General features: G+C 41.6%; 1 pseudogene; it reads right to left on the bottom strand.

The window, feature by feature from the left end:
* Positions 1-12,593: 12,593 nt before the first annotated feature.
* LOC120876615 lies at positions 12,594-13,483 on the bottom strand (annotated as a pseudogene).
* Between the last annotated feature and the right edge of the window lie 524 nt (positions 13,484-14,007).

The raw sequence follows: 14,007 nt of genomic DNA, 5'->3' as shown, positions 1-14,007 counted from the left end.
ATTTGTTTGTTTTCCTCTGTACGGTCTTGAGAGGTGAAGTGAGGTTCCAGAGAGAGAAAAATATTTCTGAATTGAGAGAATATAATAAAATCCAAGTCTCCAAAAATGTCCATAAGTACAACAAGAGACTCATAATATCTGTGCCCTTTTCCACTAAATAAGTTATTTTAGGGGCATGATTTAATAATATAGCATAGTATGTTTTAAAATGAAAAATGTTTTTTTGGAAAATAAAATGGTATTGAGTGATTCAGAGTCAGATTATGGTCATCAGTCAACTTAAATTATGACCTTTCTGATTTGTAAAGGAAGTTATTTATTTTAATATCAAATAATAATTATAATGGTAATCCACAATGCCTTGAGAGTTTAGTTTTAAATAGCTGGGATGTGCTGTGCTTAGTCATGTCCAACTCTTTGTGACCCCATGGACTGTAGCCCACCAAGCTCCTCTGTCTATGGGGATTCTCCAGGCAAGAATACTGGAGTGGGTTGCCATGCCTTCCTCCAGGAATTCTTCCCAACCCAAGGATCAAACACTGGGCTCCAGCATTGCAGGCTGATTCTTTACCATCTGAGCCACAGGAAGCCCAAGAACACTGAAGTGGGCAGTCTATCTCTTCTTCAGAGGATCTTCCCAACCCAGGAATCAAACCAGGGTCTCCTGCATTGCAGGCAGATTCTTTACCAGCTGAGCTGCCAGGGAAGCCCTTTAAGTAACTATATATAGATCCAAAGACATGGTTTAGAGAAACTGCTAGATGTGAAAATGCAGTAAACACTCCCTTAGTCTCACCCTAGGCAGAGAAGAAGACATCCTTTGACCACACACCTAACTTTGAAACCCACTGGTGGACCAAAGGAAACTACAAAGAACAGGGAATGCAAACCTCCTGAAAGAGCCTAGGGCTCCTCTCCACTTTATTTCCTCCTCTGTGCTTCATCAGCAATGAGAAATGCTCTTTTCTTCAGCTATTGTTGTTCAGTCACTAAGTCGTGTCTGACTCTTTGCTACCCCATGGACTGCAGCATGCCAGGCTTCCCTATCCTTCAGCATATGCTGGAATTTGCTCAGACTCATGGCCCTTGAGTCAGTGATGCCATCCAACCATCTCATTCTCTGTCGTCTCCTTCTCCTTCTGCCTTCAGTCTTTCCCAACATCAGGATCTTTCCCAGTGAGTTGGCTCTTCTCATCAAGTGGCCACAGTATTGGAGCTTCAGCTTCAGCATCAGTCTTTTCAATGAATATTCAAGGTTGATTTCCTTTAGGATTGACTAGTTTGGTCTCTTTGCAGTTAAAGGGACTCTCAAGAGTCTTCTCCAACCCCACAGTTTGAAAGAGTCAGGTGTCTCTGCTTTTTAATATGCTGTCTAGCTTTGTCATAGCCTTTCTTCTTTTATTTTCATGGCTGCAGTCATTGTCCTCAGTGATTTTGGAGTCCAAGAAAAGAAAGTCTGTCATTGCTTCCATTTTTCCCTTCTATTTGCCATGATCTTAGTTTTTTGAATGCTGAGTTTTAAGCCAGCTTTTGCACTCTCCTCTTTCACCCTCATCAAGAAGCTCTTTAGCTCCTCTTCATTTTCTGTCATTAGAGCGGTATCATCTGCATATCTGAGATTGTTGATGTTTCTCCTGGAAATCTTGATTCCAGCTTGTGTTTCATCCAACCTGGCACTTCACATGATGTACTCTGCAAATAAGTTAAATAAGCATGATAACAATATACAGCCTTGATATACTCCTTTCCCAATTTTAAACCAGTCCATGGTTCTAACTGTTGCTTCTTGACCTGCATACAGGTTTCTCAGAAGGCATGTAAGGTGGTCTGATATTCCCATCTCTTTAAGAATATTCCACATTTTGTTGTGATCCACACAATCAAAGGCTAGTCAATGAAGCAGAAGTAAATGGTTTTTTCTGGAATTCTCTTGCTTTTTCTATGATCCAATAGATGTCGGCAATTTGATCTCTAGTTCCTCTGCCTTTTCTAACTATAGCTTGTACATTTGGAAATTCTTGGTTGACGTACTGCTGAAGCATAGCTTGAAGGATTTTGAGTGTTACCTTGCTAGCATGTGAAATGAGCACAATTGTATGGTAGTTTGAACATTCTTTGACATTGCCCTTCTTTGGGACTGGAATGCAAACTGACCTTTTCCAGTCCTGAGGCCACTCCTGAGTTTTCTAAATTTGCTGGCATATAGAGTGTAGCACTTTACCAGGATCATCTTTTAGAATTTGAAATAGCTCAGCTAGACTCTTGTTTGCAGGGAATAAGGAAAAATGAATTTTTAGGCTTCATCTCCTCTTTTGAGGATGGTGTCACCATAAGAAAGCATATGGCCACAACCTCGGCTTCCATCCTGAGAAGACCCACAATAAGCCCTGCTATTCGCCCTTATGTAGAAATTCCCTTTCATCTTTTTTTTTTTAAAACAAGATTTTCTTTTAATTCAGCTATTTTTTTCCTATTGAAAATACTTGGATTCCAGCCAAATAGAAAAGAGAAAATGAATTCTATTTAGGGCCTGTTAGGTCTGCCTCTAAGAAAATTAAATACTGAATATGATGCAGCTAAGCTGGTGAGTGTAAAGCCAGACCCCAGGGGCCATGATGGGCCGCCCCTCCTCTCCCTCCCGCCAGCGGCGGGGAAGTCCCTAAGGAAGGAGCCTCCCAGATCCCCGGGGACCAATGACAGCACACTTAGCCAGCTAAAGCCGCCCTTCCCCAGCCACCTAGAAGGACGTGTCAGCCCACCACGCCTTGGCCTGGCGACCTATCCAAACCCCCGTTCATCTAGCCTGACCATCCCTCGCAATAAACGTATAAAAGCAACCCCCAACACAGACTTCCTCGACTTGCCTCAATCAGGTCCAGGAACCCCGCCCAGTAGCGCTTTGCCATTAAAAAGCCTGTTAGACACTTTTTTGGTGTCCTGGTCGTCTTTTTACCTAACAGTGAGGTGCTATTTTGAAGTTTGTGGAAAATTTTTCTGAGTAATAAAGGTCATATTTTTATATTGCCTTGTCATGGGTACTTATCTCTTCCTCCAGGGCCAGAGCTGTGGAGTTTACATAGAGAGAAAAAGAGAGAAGAGACAAGAAAAAGAGTTATAGCAGGATAAGATCCTTGATCTCTGTGCTTCATATAGTCTCATAGAAAGTTAGCTTGACTAGAACTGCATACAGAACTGAAAAAAAAAAATCTACATTGCTTGAGCTTGTATGGAATTAATTTCTTTGTGAGCCTAAGAACAAAAGAATGCTCCTTTTCTCCTAGGAACAGGAGAACTTTCAGAAAGCAGAGTGTGGTGAAAAGAGCCATGGATGGGACCCTGGGCATGACTCACCATCAGTCTCACCTCCTGGGTACCGCAGAGAGGTCCTGTCTAATCTCTTCAATGCCGTCTCCAGCCATGCTCTGCTAGAAAGAGACTGTTGTGTAGCACAATTACACTTCAGTTAAATGAGACATGCTCTCCTCCCAGAAGCTGTTTTACAAATAAACAGGATTAAGTGTTCAGAGGGTCTGTCTTCCTAGTAATAGAAGTTTCTACAAGGACATTTCCCCAACAGGAGACTAATATTTCATTATAAACTGAATATATTTTCTAATTATGCTGATGTAATGAGGGCTCAGGATTCATTATTGTTATGTTTAATTTTTCAGTAAGGAAGGATCTACTTGGAGGTGGTTGTCCACTTAAACACAGGCATTCAGATGTCCTCCAGACAGCTGAGTCAACTATGTGCTCCTAAAACCTTTCTGGTTTCATAGAAACAGCAAACAGCTTATAGAGTCAGCAATTATTTTGTGAATTATCATCTCCCTGACCTCAAGCAGTTAATCAGAATTCACTGCCAAGGGATTGCCCTCTGCAGGAAAAGCGGAGGAGTGCTAAACAGGTAGTAACTCTGAATGTCAGAAAATAAGGTTTGATTCCATGGACTTCTCATACTAGAACTGGGTATATGTGGTTTGTGTTCATATTTATAATATAAAATATTTTCCTTTTTCTCTTCTATTTCCCATGGAAAACATGCTTATCAAATATAGGTAATAAAATAGAAGTAAATTATCCATTAAATTATTAATTTAATTAATATGTTTGTTTTGAACATAAATAACTCATGAATCAAGTGAATTATCTACACATTTCATAAATCACTGAATTTTAAAAGCCTGCAACATCTTCAGGTGGAAAGTATGACTGCCAGCCAAAACTTTCTATAAATTTCTGGAGTCATATATCAATCACCCAAATCACTGATGTGTAGCAGACTCTATTAAAAATTTAGATGACAAACAAATCTCAACTGATAGAAATGCCAAAAAAAAAAGAAGTGTTTATTAAAAATTTTGATCTTTCAGCATTTACTGTCAGTCACATTGATCAGGAGACTTTCTCCCTAAAGTGATTCTCAGCTTCCATTCCTCCTAGCAGAGATATTTAGTCACTGTCCTTTGCTCAATGCCAAGTCTAATAAAATGTGGTGATTTGGGGGGAAATGAAAGTAATTCTGGTGGCAAACTATATTTCTTACAAGTTTTGCCTTTTTGCTCATACAAAACATAATAGCTCATTCATTTATTCATCCAATCTACAATAATTATTGAAACCTACAATGTGGTGAGCATGGTGTTAGTTTTGAGGGCTCAGGGATTACATGATTTACTCATAACGGTTTGTGTGAGAAACCTACCCAGAGAGAGAGGGATGGGTGATGTGAAAGTCTCCTGGGATGTGTTTACTAATTACATATCCCTTTTTAAATACCCTCTTACAAAGCTTCACCATGTTTGAATGGTTGCAGTGTGAAGGAGAAGTGTTACTGGGGGGAATGTGGTCAGTGTTCATGAAAATTGTGCCAAGGCTATGTATGTGACTAAGGCAAATATCCCATATTATTAACTGGGAGAGGCAAACTTCCAGGGTGACAGTCTGTGTGTTTACATGAAAGACAGATTCTAGGCAGCAATGGATTAGAGTCAAGTTTAATTATTAGTCTTTACAATCAAACCTGTCCAATGTCTCTGAGTTAACTTATTTTGTAAATATTAAACAGATTAGAATTGCTAGAGTGCTAAGTGACTTTTTATGTATTTGATATGAAATCGTGTGAAAACAAAATCTATTGTATATATTAACATAAAAATTTGAGAGTCAGCAATTTTATAAACAAAATTTGACTAAATATAGAAGAGACAAATAAACAAACTTGAAACTCAAAGACATTCCTGTTAAACAATTATCTTCAAACATTTATATAACTTGGTTATAGACAGTAGATTGGAAATATTGCTCATGTCAATTACCCAGGTAGGTATAGAGATTAATGGAAGGAATGATGCTAAAGCTGGCCACCTCATGCGAAGAGTTGACTCATTGGAAAAGACTCTAATGCTGGGAGGGATTGGGGGCAGGAGGACAAGGGGACGACCAACAATGAGATGGCTGGATGGCATCACAGACTCGACGGACGTGAGTCTGAGTGAACTCGAGGAGATGGTGATGGACAGGGAGGCCTGGAGTACTGCGATTCATGGGGTCGCAAAGAGTCGGACACGACTGACCAACTGAACTGAACTGAACTTAGTAGGAAATAGCGTTCAATGTTTGGAAACTCAATAACTGCAAGAATATTTTTACAAGTATTGTACAAAAAAACAGATTTTGTTTATTAGTGGAAAAAAGATTTTTATGACACAACTTAGGTATAAACTGGACAACTGGTTATTTTTAAACTCATTCTAACAGGTTTTCATTATAATTTCTTAAAGAACCCTTTTAACATTTAGTTTACATAAAAATATTATAAACAGGTTCAGGATTTATAATTTATTTAGATAGCAAAGAGATGGGAATATCAGACCACCTGACTTGCCTCTTGAGAAATCTATATGCAGGTCAGGAAGCAACAGTTAGAACTGGACGTGGAACAACAGACTGGTTCCAAATTGGGAAAGAGTACATCAAGTTTGTACATTGTCACCTTGCTTATTTAACTTATATGCAGAGTACATCATGCAGGGCTGGATAAAGCACAAGCTGGAATCAAGATTTCTGGGAGAAATATCAATAACCTCAGATATGCAGATGACACCACCCATATGGCAGGAAGCGAAGAAGAACTCAGAGCCTCATGATGAAAATGAAAGAGGAGAGTGAAAAAGTTGTTATAAAACTTAACATTCAGGAAACGAAGATCATGGCATCTGATCCCATTACTTCATGGCAAATAGATGGGGAAATAATGGAAACAGTGGCAGGCTTCATTTTGCGGGGCTCCAAAATCACTGCAGATGGTGACTGGAGCCATGAAATTAAAAGGCGTTTGCTCCTTGGAAGAAAAGCTATGATCAGCCTAGACAGCATATTAAAAAGCAAAAACATTACTTTGTCAACAAATGTCCATCTAGTCAAAGCCACAGGTTTTCCAGTAGTCATGTATGGATATGAGAGTTGGACTATGAAGAAAGCTGAGCCCCGAAGTATTTATGCTTTTTAACTGTGGTGTTGGAGCAAACTCTTGAGAGCCCCTTAGACTGCAAGGAGATCAAACCAGTCAATCCTAAAGGAAATCAGTCCTGAATATTCATTGGAAGGACTGATGCTGAGGCTGAAGCTCCAATACTTTGGCCACCTGATGCAAAGCACTGACTCCTTGGAAAAGACCCTGATGCTGGGAAAGATTGAAGGAAAAGGCAACAAAAGAGGATGAGATAGTTGGATGGCATCATGACTCGATGGACTTGAGTTTGAGCAAGCTCCGAGAGTTGGTGATGGACAGGGAAGCCTGGTGTGCTACAGTCCATGGGGTCACAAAGAGTCAGACATGACTGAGTGACTGAACTGAACTGAACACTTCTTTTAACAGTTTGAACAAATACAATTTATCTCAGAGAAAGAGCCTTTACTCACAAGTCTGCTATTCAAGGAATTGGTCAATATTTATTATACAGCAGTAAAACATAAACACATATACATACTACATAAATACATACAGATATATATTATGGATTTTTTCTCTATTAAGAAAACAAGAACTTTTAATTTTATGCCTCCTAAACAATTGTCTCTATAATCTATAGTCACCATAAACAGGTTATGTGTGAGTGTGTATGCATGTGTCCCAGCGGTTCTTATCCAACCAAGACTGGAAATTGAGTGCTTCTGTAACACAGAAAGAAATTTCTATCTACATTTTATGCACTGATCCCTTGTTTGCTCAGAACTTAGCCCATTAGTATGCAACTGATGCGACACAGGCAAGGACACACCTCCCAGTGTCTCAAGTATTTTTTGTTATCAAACACAATCCAGCTCCACATCCCTGTTGCTTAGCCCAGAGCGAGACCCAGAGAAGTCATTCCATGTGGGTGTGTTCAATGAATAAATGAGTCACCCCACAAAAGATGAGAAACGTTCACAGTTACATAGTATGCACTCTTCCTATTCTCATGCTTTATTCTCTGACTGTTCAATTTTGTAGTTGAGATTAGGAAGTGTTTTTAAAAAAGAAACCAAAAATACTGAAGTCAATGCAGTTTCCAATAGTCAGGTGAATTAATAGATATAAAGTATTAGGATGTTGTTGCTGTTCAGTCACTCGTCATGCCCAACTCTTTGCAACCCCATGGACTGCAGTATGCTAAGCTTCCCTATCCTTCGCCATCCCCAGAACTTGCTCAAACTCATGTCCATCAAGTCAGTGATGCCATCCAACCATCTCATCCTCTGTCGTCCCCTTCTCCTCCCGCCTTCAATCTTTCCCAGCATCAGGGTCTTTTCCAACGAGACAATTCTTCCCATCAGGTGTCCAAAAGTATTGGAGCTTCAGCTTCAGCATCAGCATCAGTCCTTCCAGTGAATATTCAGGCCTGATTTCCTTTAGGATTTACTGGTTGGATCTCCTTGCAGTCCAAGGGACTCTCAAGAGTCTTTTCCAACACCACAGTTCAAAAGCATCAATTCTTCAGCACCCAGCCTTCTTTATGGTCCAAATTTCATATCCATACATGACTACTGAAAAAACCATAGCTTTAACTATACAGACCTTTGTTGACAAAGTAATGTTTCTGCTTTTTAATATGCTGTCTAGGTTTATCATAGCTTTTCTTCCAAAGAGCAAGCATCTTTTAATTTCATGGCTGCAGTCACCATCAGCAGTATTTTTGGAGTCCAAGAAAATAAAATCTGTCACTGTTTCCATTGTCTCCCCGTCTATTTGCCATGAAGTGATGGGATCATTTGCCACGATCTTAGTTTTCTGAATGTTGTCAAAAAAAACCCATTAGATTATAAATATTTTTCTTTAAAGAAGGATGATCTCCATTGTAAGCATGGGAATCTGAGAGCCATGGGTTAATCTTTGTCCTTGTTGTTTTTCCTTTCGTTTTGCTCAGAACTGTGTATGGAGTTGCCAAAAAAAGTCTGTATAGTCAAAGCTATGGTTTTTCCAGTAGTCCTATATGGATGTAAGTGTTGGAATATAAAGAAAGCTGAGTGCTACAGAATTGATGCTTTTGAGCTGTAGTGTTGGAGAGTTCCTTGGACTGCAAGGAGATCAAACCAGTCAATCCTAAGGGAAATCAGTCTAGAATCTTCATTGGAAGGACTGAGGCTGAAGCTGAAACTCCAGTACTTTGGCCACCTGATGTGAAGAGCTGACTCATTGGAAAAGCCCCTGATGCTGAGAAAGATGGAATGCGGGAAAAAAAGGGGATGACAGAGGATGAGATGTTTGGACGGCATCACCGACTCAATGGACACAAGTTTGAGCAAGCTTCAGGAGTTGGTAATGGACAGGGAAGCCTGGCATTCTACAGTCCTTGGGGTAGCAAATAGTCGCACATGACTTAGCAACTGAACTGAACTGTGTATAGCATTAGCCTATATCCATTCAAAGAAGGATGATTCTCCAGGATGACTGGGAAAAGGATTCTCTGGATTGAGAGGGGAGCACAGGGTAGCTTTTCCAGCTTCATGTCTCTAAGACTTCCTCTTGTTATGTGAACAGCTCAGAGTAGCTTCTCTCTTTGAGGCCATTTCTGTGACTCAGAGCTAAGTCTGTTTCCAGAAGACATTTGACTCCCTCCCTCTGTTCCAGCCCCAGAATTCAACAGACCTTCTTACCCAGGGGAACTCAGCTTTGAAGGTTTGTGTAGCTGTAGCAGCACTTTCTTATATATGCTTTCTTTATAGCCTTTCCACCTGTTATCACAACCTTCTTTGTCCCTTACTCAATGATCTTTCTGTGGGTATGTGGTTCCCTTCATGCTAAGGTAATATCATTTTGGAAAGACTTATTTGCTGAACATTTCTGAGATTCTTAAATGCTGTAGACCACTGTGCTACAGGAGCTCCAGTAACTTTCACAGTGGGGAGGGAAGAAGTTGATTGGCTCTCTAATAGATACTACTCTCCTTTATAAATTAAACACACAAATAAACTTTTCTCCAGAGCAGGTTGGCATCAGGTCCCACCAGGGCCTTTTATGACCTTGTCCAATCTGGGGAGCTTTGATTCCCATCTAGGGGGTTTTGGCTCCAATTTGAGGTGTTCTCCCTGTGAAGGGAACCTGTTTATAAGGCACTTCAGAGAAAGGTCACTGGAACTGGGAAGTCATGTTAATGTGACTTTCCAGCTGGTTAGGTTTTGGTTTATTTTGGCTTCCCAGGTAGCGCTAAGGGATTAAGAACCAGCCTGCCAGTGCAGGAGACATGATGAGATGCAGATTCAATCCCTGGGTCGGGAAGATCTCCTGAAGGAGGAAATGGCAACCCACTCCAGTATTCTTGCCTGGAGAATCCCACACACAGAGAAGCCTGGTGGGCTAGAGTCCATGGGGTCGCAGAGTCAGACGTGACTAGAGTATGCACTGTGGTATCGCTTGATCCTGTCACATGCGCAAGTACTTGGACCTTGACAGGACTATCCCCAGTTTTACTAGTCAATGTCAAAGCCATCTGCCAAGGTTTCAGTGTTGTCCTAGCCTATTGTGGTGTGTTTGTGGTTTTACAGGGGTTTTCATTCCATACTGGAGTAGGGTTTGTTAGTCACATTCACTGCACTGACCCTCACCACACGTTTTCTAATCTTGTGGTTTGGCTATTTGAGGATATTCGACCTTATTGGCTATTCGACCTTATTCGAGGAGACTTGAGATTTCCCTGACACCTAACATTGTTGAAGATATTAACTCGGACGTTACTCTGTTTTGTTGTTTTCTAAAGTCTGTTTGATTTGACAGCCAGGAGATATTTAGGAGAGGTCAAATTCTATATCGCTTCTATGTTTTAGGGCATTATCATGTCACTCATCCTCTCTGGTTTTATTTTAGAAAAAGTATTTCATGACCTTATGAGAAAAAAACATGGAAAATAATGCTTATCCCCACTCCAGTACTCTTGCCTGGAAAATCCCATGGACGGAGGAGCCTGGTAGGCTGCAGTCCATGGGGTCGTGAAGAGTTGGACACGACTGAGCGACTTCACTTTGAGTTTTCACTTTCATGCATTGGAGAAGGAAATGGCAACCCACTCCAGTGTTCTTGCCTGGAGAATCCCAGGGATAGGGGACCCTGGTGGGCTGCAGTCTCTGGGGTCGCACAGAGTCAGACACGACTGAAGCAACTTAGCAGCAGCAGCAGCACATATACATTCTAGCACCCGGTGGCACTAGAGGTAAAGAAGTTGCCAATGCAAGAGGTGTAAGAGGCAAGGGTTGGATCCCTGGGTTGGGAAGATCCCCTGGAGGAGGAAATGACAACTGCTTCAGTACTCTTGCCTTGAGAATCCCATGGACAAAGGAGCCTGGTGGACTACAGTCCATGGAGGTGCAAAGAGTTGAACATGGAGATCCAACCAGTCCATCCTAAAGGAGATCAGTCCTGGGTGTTCATTGGAATGACTGATGGTGAAGCTAAAACTCCAATACTTTAGCCACCTGATGCGAAGAGCTGACTCGTTGGAAAAGACGCTGATGCTGGGACAGATTGAGGGCAGGGGGAGAAGGGGACAACAGAGGATGAGGTGGTTGGATGGCATCACCGACTCGATGGACATTGGTTTGGGTGGACTCCGGGAGTTGGTGATGGACAGGGAGGCCTGGCATGCTGCGGTTCATGGGTTCACAAAGAGTCGGACACGACTGAGCTACTAAACTGAACTGACTGAAAGCAACTTAACCACCACCCCCCACACACACACACACACGTGTGTGTATGTATGAATGTATAACGTTTTTCATTACTATCTGCATCTCAAATCATCTATAAAGATTGAACTATGCTGTAGCCTGTCCACCGCCCAGTGAAGGAATCCTCACACTAATACCTCTGCCAAGAGTCTGCAAGCTGCTGTGACTTTGTACGTGCTTTGCATAAATTTGCACAGAATTCCTCTGCTTTCATGATTGTTACTCTCCAGGAATTATGCTTTGAATTTCCTAATATTCTTCAGCTACCTCTCCTCTGCTCTTGCTGTTGTTTAGTTGCTAAGTCATATCCAACTCTGCAATCCCTTGGACTGTAGCCCGCCAGGCTCCTCTGTCCATGGGATTTCCTAGGCAAGAATACTGGAGTAGTTTACCATTTCCTTCTCCAGGGGAACTTCCTGACTCAGGGAACAAATTTGCATCTCCTGCGTTGGCAGGCCTTGGCATGTAGATTCTTTATCTCTGAGCCACCAGGAAATCCCCCTGTTGCTCTAGCATGTACAGATGTCTCTGAGCTTGGGTGATGAGTATAGGCCATGAAAATCCATATTGCAGCAGATGATGAGCTCAACTATTTATGCTGTTGAAGTAGATTCACCCTACCATCAATCACTAGTATCTGTTTCCCTTCCATTCAGAGTGCTAACTGGCTCCCTAGAAGAGAGCTGATCCTTCCCTCAGCAATGCCCAACAGATCGCAACATATGATTTTTTTTTTCCACAAAACTTTTCTCCTGCTTTTAAACTTTGGAATTTCTGGTCTTACATGGTTTATATTGCAGTGTCACTGTGACAGTCATATATGTTCCATTTTATCAGCCTCATGAATACTCTTACTTATTTCAGAAGTATAAAATTAGCCACAGTTATTGTGTATATTTAATTTTTAAAGCTAAAAGATGCTCAAAACCATTATTCCTATAAAAAGCACTGGATGATACTTATGATCTTGAGTAACATAACCCCCAGTTATAATGTTTCATATGAATGATTAGGCTTTGTGTTTTTGAAATTTACTTAAAAATTTAGTTGATATTAGCATACTTGGATAAATAGAAGTGTCTAGTTTAAGACCCTCTTCCTTACTGAGTGTGAGAGAAGTCATTTTGGCAACCTATAATTTGGTTAATTACAAAGTATCTTGATATTTTAAGTTATGAATTATAACCAGGCTATGCCCTATAGCTAATAACAGGTACCCAACCAGAGGCCCATGTAGAGAAAGAGACAACACAGTTCAACTGAGTAGCCTGTAAACCCAAACATCAGCAATAACAACAAACTCTTAGGGTATTTGGGTTTTTAGAAGGTCTCTCTCTGATCAGTGCTTAGATTTCAGTATCTTATGTAGCCTCTTACGAATCTCCTTAGTCTTAATGGAATAGATAATTGGATTGAGCATTGGAGGCACAAAGAGATATACTAGGGACATGAACTTGTGCACGTACTCAGGGGCATGCTCCCCAAATCGATGAACCATGGACACACTAACCATGGGCACGTAGAAAATGAGCACAGCACAGATGTGTGACACACATGTGTTGAGTGTCTTAAGTCTCTCTTCCCGGGAGGCGATGGCCAGCACAGAGTGTAATATGAGCACATAGGAAAGGAGGATGAGCACTGAGTCTACACCAAAGGCAGAGATGACAATGAACAAGCCATACGTGCTGTTGATGGTGGTATCTCCACAGGGCAGGCGGATCAGGTCTGGGTGCAAGCAGTAGGAGTGGGTCAGTATGTTGCCTTTACAGAAAGGCAACCTCTTCAGAAGGAAAGGCAGTGGGAATACCATGCAGAAGCTGCGGATGATGATCGATATGCCCATGTGAGCCACACGGGTATCAGTGAGCACTGTAGAATAATGCAAGGGGTTACAGATGGCCACATAGCGGTCAAAACTCATGGCAAGCAAGATTCCAGACTCTGTCCAGGAGAAAAAGTGGATGAAGAACATCTGAATCAGGCAGGCATCAAAGGCAGTCTCTGGTGCGTGAAAGCACAAGGTAGCCAGTATAGTGGGCAAGGTAGAAAAAGACACACCTAGGTCATTGACAGACAGCAGAGATAGGAAGTAGTACATTGGCTGGTGCAAGCTCTGCTCCTCCTTTATGATGAAGAGAATGAGGCTGTTGCCCAGGATGGAGACAGCATACAGCAGCAAGAGGAGGGCTGCTAACCAATGCTCCAATCCCTCCATCTCTGGGAAGCCTGTTAGGGTGAAGCTGGTCACTCTCGAGATGTTAGTTTCAAAACTTCCCATGGGGTCCCTGAGTATCTTTTGGAGAAACACAATCAGAGCAAAGTGAGGTCAGACAATGGAAAGAATGGTCACTATCCAGGATGGAAGGGACAAGGCTACTTAGATTGCATCCCAAAGATCGCAAAAAATTAGGAGGAAGCAAGCTAGGGATCACTGCTCACATCTCAGGCCTTCTGCCATCTGATCATTTCTACAGTTGGGTCATGGGCTCCAATTCCTTCCCCACAAAAATCCTTTGAGTCTGTTTTGAACACTATATCTTATTCTTCCTGTTTCTGTATTCTTTGCAGAAATATTAAAATCTTTCTCCAGTAGCAGAAAATGATTTAGCTCTTTCTCTTTACCAGTTCTAGCCACTACCTTCTGCAAGAAGTGAAGTACAGTATGCCCTCCCCAGGGCCTTATCTTAGTGCTCTCCACTTACTCATGAATCTCCATGTATGCAGGGATAACATTTTCATCTGTACGCTGAGCTGTGTCTTTTCTCCTGCCTGCACTGGAGGGTCTCACTCCAGCTCCCCATC

This window comes from Oryx dammah, unplaced genomic scaffold, assembly GCF_014754425.2.
Source record: "Oryx dammah isolate SB20612 unplaced genomic scaffold, SCBI_Odam_1.1 HiC_scaffold_17, whole genome shotgun sequence".
NCBI lineage: Eukaryota > Metazoa > Chordata > Mammalia > Artiodactyla > Bovidae > Oryx > Oryx dammah.
The sequence above is the reverse complement of the archived record's forward strand: the minus strand, read 5'-3'. Positions and strand labels throughout refer to the sequence as shown.